We start from the raw sequence: 13,976 nt of genomic DNA on the forward strand, positions 1-13,976 counted from the left end.
TTTGCAAGGGAATGAGTCTTGAAGCATCATATGTTCTATTTTGTGATACAAATTTCATTTTATATAGGAGACAAAGCCGTTAGACATTTGAAATAGGCTTTGAGCTATTGGATTTTTGAAAAATGGAACAAGATGTCTCTGCATGGGTTGGTGTGCCTAGTATATGACAAGTTCATTGTAATTTTAAAATGTGGCAGAACTAAGTGAATGTTTCTTGGTTGCCACTTTTTCACTATTGTTGCACGCCAATCGAATCTCCAAGTAGTGTGATATTCCAGGGGTTCTAGGCGCTTACACAGGGTTCATGCTTCTTTCAGAATGGGGTACAGTAGACACACTATTTGGTTTGTTTACACACACACACACACACACACACACACACACACACACACTCTACCATGGAGGGGTTCACAGCATTAACTCCTCAAGAGAGTCTTGCTTCTTCCATAGCCACAGTCTTAGATTCTAACAGAAATCAGGTATTGCTCTATCTCTCTGGCTTCTTAGCCTGCTTCTAGCTTCTAGCTCAAACAACTCTCAGCTCTGGCCCTTGTCTTTCTAAGTACCGGCCATTTGAGGGATTGGGACCCACACGTTTGTTTTCTGGCACAGAGCTACTTGCTTTGTTACCTCAACAACCCATATTTAGGCCATTATTTCACCAAGAACCTAGCCTGGCTATTTCAGGAATTTGAATCCTTGCTTAGATTTTAACATGTGCTGGATCCAGGAATTTGAACAGTCTCAGCATACAGCCTATGCCCTCAAAGTTGTGACACAATTACAGCTAATATTTTCCCACATTTAGGTGTGGTTTTCAGCCTTATAAAAAAAAAAAACTTTTCAAAATGTATGTTTCATTCCCCATTAAATATTGAAGTCTGGATAATTTACTCAGTTTCATAGCTGGGGTGTGGTTCCCCTTCTTCTTCTGTGATGTCCAACAACAAAGGGTTGGAAAAACCTTGCTTGGGTTCTCCTCACCTCTGACCTATGAATCCCTTTCCTTCTGTGACAGATCTTGCTATAGGTCCTGGATGGTTCTACAGGAGCCATGACATTGCTTCTGAAACCAGTTGCTGGGATTCTCAAGTGGGGAGGGAGCTGTTACATTCAGGTCCTGCTTGTGGGCTTCCTGGAGGCATCTGGTGGTCACTGTGAGAAAAGAATGATGCACTTAGGCATGATTAAGTAGGGTTCTCCTTATGTTCCTGTTCCATGGAACCAAAGAACAACTTCACAGGCAATTCTCATTGGGACTGTGAGATTGGGGGTATGTGCTAAACCCTGTTTCCCATGTGCCCCTACATACTTGGGGTGGATATCTAAGTTATGAGACAGGGCACCTTCAATTTATTTCACAGAAATCACATTAACATAATGTGTGGTTTGATCCTGAGTGCAGACTTCTGGAAGATCTGGCAATAGCATCATTGTGAATGCTTGACTGAAATTAGTAGTAGATAATTATTGCTAAAGGGGGTAATAGTATTTTGTTATCAGGCTGGCGCTTTGGGGATGGACAGGTTACAACTAACAAGTTTGTCTTCATACAAGATGATGACATTTTTCTTATTTTTATGTTTCCAGATACCCAGATGTTCTCCCAGATAAAAACAAGTATTTCAGCCTTGAGAAATACATGTTCCAAAAATGAACCATGGAACAAGGATTTCCTAGATAGAAATAAGCAGCTAAGTTTCAGGTAATGTCAGCTTATCCTATGTCAGTACAGTGTAGTGGTTGCTCTGCAGTGTAGCATAGCCATGAGTGTTGGATGATAACTAGGAAAATTCTAGGATGGAAAGATTCTAACTTGGAAACCCAGTACTGTGAGTTAAGTCCATGGAAGCTTTCTGCAAAAAAGTCTCCTGTTTACCAATTTTCTGAGACTGATCTTACAGTCTGGCTTTTGTTTCAGCTTCCATCTTGCTTCCAACATGTGATGAATGTTTTCGAAGCATGAAATTGTCTAAACTAAATCTCTGGGGTAAAGGCCACATCTTTAGAAGCCTTCTGCTGTTCAGGAACCACTTTATCATCTTTCCTCCCTCAGTTAGTAACATGGGATAGCTGGACTTGTTAATGGGGAGGGGCCAAAAATCAGTGGCAAAGAACATGATGTGCAGGCAGAAGGTCCTAAGTTCAACCACTGGCTTTTCCAGTTAAAATAATATGTAATAGGGACATATTTTTTTATAATACCAATTTATCTAGCTCAGTATTGTTTATACCAGCAATGGGGAGCCTTTGGACTACAACTGTGAGCTTCCTTGACCATCTGGAGGGCTACAGTTTTCTCATTCCTGGTCTACACTGACTGATAGTGAACCCCCATTTCAAAACGATGTCTTTCCCCACACTGTCTGGAGATGCCCAGGATTGTTCCTGTGGCCTTCTGCATGTAAAGCAGGTGCTTCATATGGAAGACCATTACTGGACAGATGAGCAATCAATATTAGGCTAAATGCATGGTAAACTGACCTCGTATAAGGCAGCCCCCTATGCTATACGACTCCTTTGACCTGTATATTTCAAGGTAGCAGCACCAGCAACTCAACTGGTGGCCTCTTGTCTAACGCTGAATAGTCAGGCCTTTACTTTTGCATGAGGTCACATCTGTATGTAGTTTCTGAGTATCAGCTTTATATTAAAAGGGGAAAGGGGGTTTGGCTAATTGCTAGATGTTAGACCACCTGGAAAGAGTGACATCTGCTAGCTGTTTACTTTGCTGAGTAAGAGGCTGAGCACTTAAAATGCATTTCCTATCAAGTTCTGAAAATTCAACACCTCCGTTTTGCCCTTCAAGCCCAGATATTTATGTTTCCCATTTTTGAAAGAGACTGCTCAGGGCACCACTATGATTGACAATCCTCATCTGTGAGCTAGCAAACTTGTGCAACTGAACCTCAGTTTAGCCTTTTCACTGCACCAACATTATACTTCAGCTTTCCAAAAGTCTCATCATAACCTGCTGTAGGACTTGATACTGTGAGATACTGAACATTTTGGACAGATGCAACCAATGCTTGAAAGTTTTGTTTAATTGAATGAATTAGATGGTGAAGTTACAATGCTATCTAGTTAAATTGCTATTGGATGGTGTGTGTTTGTGACTTCACTAATCACCGAATGAAACTTTGGGAAGATGCATAATGTTTAAAATGGAACAACAATTTCAACAGAATCATTTTTAAATGCATGGGCTCCACACAACAAACCTCTTAACCCTAGGCAAAAGCACTCTTCAGGCCACTAGAAAGTGGATAGGAACGGGGTCAGAATTGAACCTGCTGTCATCACTCACAACCTTCACGTGTTCACCTGTACTGACCTATCACTTATAAAAATTGCACATGTGTGGGTACATTTCACACAGTCTATATCTTGGAACATGTACGTGTATATGTTGTGTACAGAAGATGAATGTGCATTGGCTAGGATCAGGGACAGTGGGAGTTTGCTTTTTGAACAAATTCTTAGCTAGCTACTGCACATATTGGCCATGTTTGGGCATCTTGCTATAGTTTAGTATGACATCTGAAGGAGGCCACCGAGTTTACATCACCATAACACACAATCAGGATTCTTCCTGCTTACAAATACAGCGAAGATCCAAATTATAGTAAACGGTTCCATATACTACATTTTCCCCACCACAAGGTAATAACATTTTGGAACTTCTTGTAGCTCCTGGTCTTGTAAATGATTGAACATATGATCTATGGGCTAATATAAGTTAAAGCTACTGTTGTAGGTGCTGCACATTGGGTTAGTTATTTTTTCAGCCTAGATTGTATTCTGCACATCAGTGGTTCATCTGACCTGTCTGTCATCATGAGTGCAAAACATGATTTTGCACACTGTTGCTCCATGTTGCATTAAAAATATTGTTTATGCCATGCTGCATTTTCCCTTGTCTTATACATGAGCAAAAAAAAAAAAAAGCAGTTGGCCACATGTACAGTTGACATGTGAACTGCTCATGACAGCATAAGAACTTGTGGGATCATGCCAATGGATCATGTAGTCCAGCATCTGTAGGAAGCCCGTAAGCAGGACTTCAGCACAACAGCATTCTCCCTGCTTGTGATTTCCAGCAACTGGCATTCAGAGTGGGCAGCACTGTGGTCTAAACCACTGAGCCTCTTGGACTTGCCAACTGCAGTTCTAGTTCAGCTTGACGGGGTGAGCTCCCATTGCTCTGTCCCAGCTTCTGCCAACTTAGCAGTTCAAAAGTATACCAGCGCAAGTAGATAAATAGGTACTGCTGCAGCGGAAAGGTAAACGGCATTTCCGTGCATGCTGGCACTTACCACAGTGTTCTGTTGCGTCAGTAGTGATTTAGTCATGCTGGCCACATGACCCGGAAAGCTGAGGACAAATGCCGGCTCCCTTGGCCTGAAGCGAGATGAGCGCTGTACCCCAAAGTCAAGTTTGACTGGACTTAACCGTCCAACGGTCCTTTACCTTTTACCTGTTCAGAGACATACTGCCTCCGTCAGTGGAGGTAGAACATCCTTATATATCTGGCTAGTCCTTACATTACACTCATCAATGGTAAGTCTGCAGTTGGGATTCAAGTCCTATAAAACTGACTACAACAAACATTTACCTCATCTGCAGTAGACATATAAATATATTCCATTATAATATTCAAACATTCTGTAGTGACTCAAACCTTTATTCAGTGCAATCCCCTGCAAACGGCCAATAGGATATTCAAATTACACTGGGGATAGCCTTGGAATATTACCACACGAAACAGCATAATTGTTTCCAAATGTACAGACAATTGAAGTCTTGTTGTAGGAATAATAATAAAAAGCTATGTCTCAGACCTACATGTGCAGCGTTAAAACAGAAAGGGAAATTATGGTGTGTGTGTTTTAAATACATCTAAATAAATACTCATTATGGATACTTTTCAAGTGTATTCCTTCTGGATACATTAGGGTTGTTCAGGGGAAAAAAGGGGGGCACATTTGGCTGTCTCACAGCTCCTAAATCCTTTTCTAAAAATCAGTGTCACACACACACTGCTGCAAAACAGTAATTAACTGCTCTGCATGTTGCCACAAGTAAGTATGCCATGAATCATACAAGGCCCTAGAATATAGTCCTGTATGAATCATACGTATGCTGTGACACTAATGGGTTTTAATCCAAGGTATGTTCGGAAACCTATGCTGTTACCTTTTATGCCTTTCAAGTACAAATGTCATGAAATTTTCAACAGCTCCTCAAGTCCTGCATAACAATTTCCGAGGCAGAAACAGTGAAGCCTAAATCAAGAAAGGAAAGGTTTTTTTTTGTGTGTGTTTGTTTTTAAACAAGGAAAACCCAAACCATGACTGCCCTTGAGGACACTTGATAATTGCTTGCATTCACTATCAACCCTATGCATGCTGGTTTGAATATGAAATACTTACAGTGCCTTGCATGAAATGGTGGGCATTTATGCAAATTAGTATCTTGTTTCTATGTATTTGCTATATCTTACCACATCTTGGGCTGGGAAGATATGTTATCAGGCAATTTTTCATGAGATCTTTTAGATAACAATTTGAGAGGAAGGCCTGATTCAACTTTCAATTTAGGCAGGTGTAAATCAGCAGAAAATCTATTATAGCCAGAGGCTTCTTACTACTTGGCACGATGTTTTAAGAGAATCTGATCTATATTTAAGCTGATTCATACAGAACTATGTCTAGGTGACGTGTTTCAACCCTTCCTGCTACAGCAGTGTGAATCTGAGTAGCTCACAACCAAGGCCGGATTTAGATGCAGAGAGGTCCTACGCTACTCCACTTGTGAGGCCCCTCCCCACCCTCCACCCTCACAACTAGAAGAAAATGGAAGATTGTTATAAACAAAATTGAGTGAAGCCAAGGATGATGATGGGCATTTAAAATCCTACAATTCACGATTTCTCCTCTAAAGGATATAAGATATTATTGTTAAAGACCATGGTGATTTTTAAAAATGCATAAAATTAACACTGAAAAACTTTTGCAATAACTGAACTTTGTAAACCGTTTGTGGCCTGGGCAGGCCTGGAACTAGTTCCCAAGTCTCGTTCCTCTCTAAGGAATCAAGTTGAGCCTTCATGGCATTTAACCATGGCTCAACATCCTCTGAGGTTAAACTTTGGACCTCTTGGAAGCTTGAAGGTTCCCAGACCTTCTCTGAGTTACTAACAACAGCTGTATCTGCTATGACTGTTTTAGCAAACTCTTCAGCATACCTTTTGGGAGGTATAACCTTTGTGGCGCTTTCAGATCTGTGTACTATACACAAGTCTTCCATGCTGGGCAGGCTGCGCGGGTTGCGATTCGGCACGTCTGTGCATGTGCAAAGCGCGATTTAGTGGGAAGTACCCGTTCCGCTACTTCCGGGTTTCAGCGGTCCACAACCCGAAAAAACGCAACCTGAAGCATCTATAACCTGCGGTATGACTGTAATGTGTGTTAGAAGCATGATATCACTGAGAGTACAAAGTACAGGGAAATTCTAGGGAAGAGCTGATTACTAAGAGTTAGGGTTAGTCCACAAGGGCACTTTGACTTTTCTTTTCATTCCTGGGTGCATGGTTGTGTGACATACTGGGGGCAGGCTGGAGGCCTGGGCAGGCCGGGTCGTCCTCTTATATACCTGCTGGGATTGACAAGGCATCTGACCCTCACCTGAATCTCATAGCTCTCCTGTAGCTACTTCAAATTAATGGCAGCTTCGAATTAAAGATAGCATCATAAGAGCCCTGTTGCTTCAGATCCGAGGCCAATCTAGTCCAGTATCCTATTGTCACAGTGGCCACTGGAAGTAACGTGCAACCATCTTGACTTGGCTAACCTTTGCTGAACAGGCCTTATTTCTGAATAAATATTATAGAAGGTTCTTTGTCAATAAGTCTCTCGTGTTACGGCATAATATACAGCTATATTAAATGCTGGGACATTTCCATTCTCCTTCCGATTATAGCGAAGCAATGCCTCAGCAGTGGTTATGGGCTCTAATGTGGAAGCAGCCGTGCCATCCTTCTCAGGAATGAAGAAAGTCCATGTTTTGAACAGCACTGTTTTGAAAAATCACTGTTGTATTTTAATTTCCAGAACTTAGGACTGGGCTGGATGATCCCGAGACTCCCTGAAGGCCTCCTGTTGCAAAGAGACTGAGCAGCAATGGTAACATTTGGGTGAGAGCTAAGCATTTATTTTATAAAAGGCTTAATAAACTACAGTGCAGAGGCTTTATTACCATCAACAAGGTGTGTTAGAGTAACTCCTAATGGTAGGGATTAACCTTGTCATGGTCTGTTGCTTTCATTACTGTGCTAACAACGAAGTCGGCTTATCATGCTGCTCACTGTACAATCTACTTAATGCGGTGAATAGATTATTTGGTCTCAGAGTGGTGAAGTGACATTTCAGGATTTTGACTTTTAGAATATTATACATTTCTCCTGCTTAGCGTGAACCTGAGCCGTCAGATACTGTAGCTAATCAATTCTATTAATTTCGTATGAGAGCCTACGTGCAAAACAGTTCAAGCCACACCAGGACCATTTGCTAAATAAACTCAGCAAGCTGCCTTGAGCCAATGGCCCTACATAGGTCCATCGGAATGCAGTCCCCATGTACCGCAGAGTAAGGAAGGTAGGGGCAGAGTCTGCTTTGTGGGTGAGCACCAATCCTGTTATTTAAATTTGTTTGCTTAAACAAGTTATATACCACTTGAGTACAATCAGCCCCAGCTGGTGTACACGAAATAAAACACATAAAAGGTAAAAATTGGTTAACATGATAAAATCAAACTTCAGTCTTGCAGGAATAAATCAAAGTCTTCCATGTGTACCAAAAGCTCAACAGCCTGTCTGATCTCAACTGGAAGGGAGTGCCACAAAACTGAACCTGCAACACTGAACACACAACTGTATCTGAGCCATGGGGGGGGGGTACTAACAGTGACTTCCCCAAAGACCTCAGTGATCAGGCAGGGATATACAAGATTAGGCAGTCCTTGAAGTATCCTAGACCCAAGTTGTTAAGCACCAGGTTCAATCCCTGGCATCTCCAGCTATGGATCATCCTAATACAATAGATACATAATATAATATATCATATTAAGACTGCAGAAGTCACTGCAATAGGACAGGGACCAAAAGCTCGCTTCACATTTTTAATACTCTCTCTCTCTCTCTCTTTACTAAGATAACATTTAGATTTTCTAAAAATACATTTTGTCATAAGCTCTAGTCCTGGAACAACTATGCATGTCAAAAGGTCTTGCTTGTACTCATTCTGAAGTAAATGGCAAATATCTACACCTCTGGAGAATAGGTTAGGAAGCAAAAATCTGTCTGAATATTTAAAGAACAAAACCTTCCATAGGGAGAAAGTTGTGAAAAATCCCATTGTATCGTTCTTTCTTTTTTTATGGAGAAAGCAGGGACTCTTTCATAGTTAGTGGTTCTGACAAAAGACATAGTCTTAAAGGATTCTCAGCAGGTTTATATCAAAGCGGTACAAAATCTACATCTGGGAAGACGTATTGTCATTGTCAAGAGTATTCCTGGAGTGAACGTTTATAAACCCACCATAACAGGCAGGGAAACCACCAAAGAAAGATGCCATGCCTGAAACTAACCTGAACTGATACACTTGAATTTATGCAGTAATAAGCACAATATTCCCAGGAGCCAGTTTAACAAACCAAGTTACAAAAAATGTAAACAAATAAAAATTGCAAAACAAGGCAAGTGTTAACGGTGCTTAGCTGAGGATAATTACTGTTTTAGGAGATGATACTTGTAATACACATCATTTAAACAACTAATATTGACATTTTACAGTAGAGTTCCAGTATGACAGATACTTATGACTAATATAGCACATGTTTTTCAGGGGACTATTATTGTTGTTGAAACCTTTAGCAAAAGTACAGAAACCCACAATTCTTTCAATGCATTGCCCTAGCACAAGCATGGGGAACCTCTGGCCCTCCAGATGTTGCTGAACTACAACTCTCATCATCCCTTGCAATTAGCAATGTTTGCTGGAGCTGATGGTAACTAAGTCATCCACAAATGCTCTTAGTTTATATTTCTGATGCCCTATTTGAACAACAGCGTCATTGCCATTCTAAGAGAACAAGGGAGGTGTTCATGGTGAGTGCTGGCACTGCTTTTTCCAGAAAAAATAGCACTGCTCCCAGCTAAGTAGTGTTAAGATTGCCCCCTAGTTCTTTTATACGTCCACTTTAGGTGTACACCTTAAAGATGCAACAAGCCAGCAAAAATTAGTTGTTATGAGAAAACCTACTGTGTTGTGGTTTGCATAAAAAAGAGTAAGTGGTAAAAGGTAATGCGATAGGACTTATTTATGAGTAGACATGGTTGTGGTTGCACTGTAAAACAGGAAACTGGCAAAAATATTATTTGGGTACTTTAAAGGAATGTAGTGTTGCAAAGGAGAAAACCAATGGTGAGCATTCTTTCCCTGAGTTTCTTCATGAATAGTTTTCCCCAACAGAAAAAAACTGATCCAGTTTAGCACAGAAAGCTATGAACAGTCTAATTTGCATTGGAATGCTAATATTTCTATGCTTTTTCTTAAAAATGTCATTCAAGTGAGGGGGGAAGGAGAGAGAGAGAGGAGAGAATCCTTATTCCCTAGTTTGGCAGAATCGCTTTTGACGTCTTCGTTCCTCTCCTGTCATGCTCCTGCCTGTGTGAGGATAAATGCGCTGCAACTGGAAAAGTGAGATAAATAGCATAAGGAGAAATCATTATAAAGCATAGTGCTTGAACGCTGCATTCTCCAAAATGCACCAGTCATAAAGCCTGACCAGGCCTGAAAGTAAAAAAAAAATATTTCAAATGCGAATATAGGATCCCCACAGACCATTTTCTTATGCCTCTTCCACAACTATGAAGCATTAAAATACCGCGAACACTTTACATTTAATTGCAGGAATGCTGAAAAACCATATGACACACTCCCTGTGCAGTTATAGTGTAGAATAAAGGAATTTTACATATTAGAACTACGCTCAGGACACAATTGTTTCCCCCCCATAAAATGATACATGAATGTATGGAAATTGTCACAAAAGGGGTTTGGGATGCAAGTCTCTGAGTTATAAGAAGCAAAAGCCTTTCCCTGGTCTCTATAATTCTATTCTGAAATCATCTGCAATACAGAGAACAGGACTTTTTTTAATATATATGCTGCAAAGGCTAATGGTATTTTAATTTTGCAACAACCATTAAAGTAGAAACATTTCCTGACCTATGAGGGTTTCAAAAGGTCCATTACATGGGCAGCACAGACATTCTCTCCACACACAGTTACCTTGAAGCTAGACTACTGTAAAGTGCACAGTGTAGGGCTGCCCTAGATAGCTAGTAGAAACTTCAGTTGCTCTGGCTTGTGATTGGTGCATTTTCCAAGAATGTATTACCGTTTCCCTCCAGCATTTGCTGTGACTTGCTTCCTGTTGTCTTCCAGTCGCAATTTAACACGCCGCCTTTGGGTTTTTTAAAAAGATTGAGAAATGGGACCACTGAGTCAAGGAACAGCGGTGTAATACATAGGTAGGAATTAAGAGATAGCAAGCTGTCTGCCATCCTTTGCTACATACCATGGGCGTTCTAGATCATATGAAATGGGGAAGGTCAACAGATCAGTAAAGCAGATGTTTTCCATGTAGATATTTCCTGGTTTAGTTTTGGGCCTCTCCATTTAAGAGGACAATGTAGCAGGTGATATGAAAATCCATTGCCTGGAGAGCCATTGCAGTTCAGATTAGACAGTACAGTACTGATTTAAATTGAAAAATATTCTGACCTGATATGAGGGAGCTTGCTATGAATTACATTTGTGGGCACTGGGGCGGACTTTGGTCTTTCAAATTCTGTAGCATCCTGTGTGAGGACACATTTTGTGTCCCCACACCCTCACTTCCATTCTTCCCAATTTACTACATCATAGTTTTGGCTCCCTGTGGCACCCCCTAGGATTGGTGCTCAGTGCAGCGGAAGCAGTCATGCCGCCCTAAATCTGCTTATGCATGAATTTAACAAGTGAAGACGAGTGCCCTGGCAAGCAGGACACAGCCTAGATTCAGGCCAAAGTGAGGAACTGTTGCCCACCCTGGATGCTGTTGGACTCCAACTACCATCGGCTCCAGCCATCATGATCAGGGATTATTGGAGTTGTAGTCCAACCACACCTGGAGAGACACAGGTTCTGCCCTTCTGGCCTACATGCTCCAGCCATTCTTACTGGGAATATAATTTTGCATTTGAGCTCCAGAGTTAATTGTGGTGCTAAACTAAAAATTGATCCATAGAACTGAGCTGTTCATGGAACTGCCTCTTGCACTGCCCAAGGCAAGGAATGTACATATTTAGTAATGTTCCTTAAAATACAGTCATGCTCATAATTTCACTTATCAGCAAGCAACACTGGGGTCAGATGCTGCTGAAAATGATTTCAATAAATCACTGAGTGATATTTTTAAATCTCTATAATATTTTTAGTTTTCCTTTTTTGTTGTTGTTGTCAAGAAAATAACAGCATGTTCAGTTCTGGGGTTCCTATTTATTATGTCAACAGAAACATGCTTTTCACCAAACAGAATCTGTGGTCCTTTCAGATGTGGAAATACAGATATTTTAATGTTATGCATCATTAACTGTTATGCGCAGGAGTACCGTGCTCAATATCTTTCTCAAAGGCTTAACATTATCCATTCTGAATGATGACTTTTTGGTTTTACAGTGAGCCAAGGTTTATTGGCATTTAGGCACCTGCGGTGTTACACCGACATCATTAAAACAAGTCACGCTTATGTGAACAATGCAACATGGTGGTAGGTGTAAACAAGACAGACACTGCTGGGTTGTAGGTTTAAGCTCATTGTAGAAAGGATGAACTCATTCTATCCGACATTTCCAGCTGTGCAAACAGCGGTGCCGAGTGAACGGCAGTTAACTTTACTAATACACAGGGATTAGAACAGAGGTTGTGCTACATATAAATGGCGCCTGCTTAAAGTCTACTTAAAGAAGATGAATGTTACACAGACGAAATAAAGGAAACTCACTGGTGCATTTTCTCAGCTGTCATGCAATGGGATGCAGCTCCCTATACATTCCTGGTATTAATTCTTGGGCTTGATAGCAGCTTTACCTCTCTCAGGAGCACTGCTACACAATGTGACAAATTTCAGCATGTCAAAGTGGACATAGAATAGGCACAAGGGGATCCAAACTTGGTTGCAGTTGCTTAAACTTCCTTCTCATATTCTGTAAGCCTTCTATGTACAGTGGTACCTCGGGTTCATACGCTTCCGGTTACATACGCTTCAGGTTACAGACTCCGCTAACCCAGAAATAGTACCTCAGGTTAAGAACTTTGCTTCAGGATGAGAACAGATATCGTGCTCTGGCGGCACAGCAGCAGCGGGAGGCCCCATTAGCTAAAGTGGTGCTTCAGGTTAAGAACAGTTTCAGGTTAAGAACGGACCTCCGGAACGAATTAAGTACTTAACCCGAGGTACCACTGTATTTCCATGGAGCTTACCACACACCCCTTTTTCACACTCTCATTTATGGTTGTCTGCCTTGCTGGTGAATTTGTTAGTGAAGATAGGCCATAGCTCCACAGTGAACATCTGCTTTGCGTGCAGCAGGTCTTAGGTTCAATCCCTGGGATCTCCAGGTAGGGCTGGGAAAGACTCCTGCCTGCAGCCCTGGAGAACTGCTGCCAGTCACTGAAGACAATATTGAACTAGGTGCTCAGATTAAGTATAAGGCAGCTTTCTTAAACGCTCTCATGTCTTAAAGACCAGCTTAAATGGCTGAAATTTAGTAGATGCAGTGGTTTTTCCCCCTAGTATGGAGATAGTGGTGGGAAAAGCTTTGTTTGTCTGGTTCTGGCTGTTACAGCAGTCATAGGAGCAGCAGCAACAACAATAACTAAGTGACTAGGATCCTTTACTTTCTCTCTCTAAATTGTCACCACATGATTCTTCCACTCTATTTTAGCCATATTGATAAAACAGCAGGGGCGTTATTAAGCTGCCACCTCCCCCAACTTGTTTCTGTCACTCATCCCTCCCTCAGTATAGTTTTTCCTTTCAGAGTGCAGCTGAAATTTTTACTTTGTTATGTTCTCTCTCATTGAACACTGGAATAGATATATATATTAGAAACCCAAACACTTCCAGTTCTAGATTTCCAAGAGCCTTTTCTGACTTTTGTCAGTGCTGGCCCCAGTATATTGCTATCAGCAGAAAATAGATTACTAAATGTATAACCAATATATGTTTGTGAGAGGTTTCTTCCTTAACATCTCAACTCTGTTAGTCCTAAATTAACAAACAAACAAAAGCATTTCTGAATACAAAGTCTGTGTCACATCAAAAATGGAGCTCCCATTTCTGGCTGCCATAGATGGAGCTCAGTACACATATTTGGCTTGAGGTGGGGTGGAGGATTGGCAGCCCAATTCCATGCCTGTTGGGTGAGAAGTAAACTCAACAGACTGCAATGAGATTAACTCCAAAGGAAGAATGGGGAAGATTCAGTTTGCATTTGAAGGCAAGCTTAACGATTTGTATTTCCCAGAACAATATGTGAACTGAAACACAGTTATCCTTCAAATTAGCACTGATCCGAAATTTGCAAGGCCATGTAATGTATACAAAAATGCATTTACTATGGGAAAGTGTTCAACTAAATGCATATATTAGTGAAAATAAAATACAGAAATGAATTATATTAGCAGGAATTGCTTTGTGACAACTAGGCAAAAATAGCACATAAAAATGTGCATAGAAGGAGAAATTCACATGAAAAATGCTGATGAGGACTTTTTCTTGTAAATGAACAAATTGGTGTAAAAATGCGAAGAACATTGTACACAGAATAGTCATATGTTGCGATGAATATTATAGCTAACAGAGAGAAA

The 13,976-nt window shown here is 40.9% G+C and overlaps 1 long non-coding RNA gene across 1 annotated transcript in view; it reads left to right on the forward strand.

Moving 5' to 3' along the window:
* LOC309353385 overlaps positions 1-13,976 on the forward strand; it is a 307,936-nt gene that overhangs the window by 35,615 nt on the left and 258,345 nt on the right. The window contains exon 5 of the long non-coding RNA XR_014161767.1: positions 7,113-7,195. This is a non-coding gene — a long non-coding RNA (uncharacterized lncRNA). The remainder of the gene's footprint in view (positions 1-7,112; positions 7,196-13,976) is intronic.

Source organism: Podarcis melisellensis (genome assembly GCF_964234715.1).
Source record: "Podarcis melisellensis genome assembly, chromosome: 12".
Classification (NCBI taxonomy): Eukaryota; Metazoa; Chordata; class Lepidosauria; order Squamata; family Lacertidae; genus Podarcis; species Podarcis melisellensis.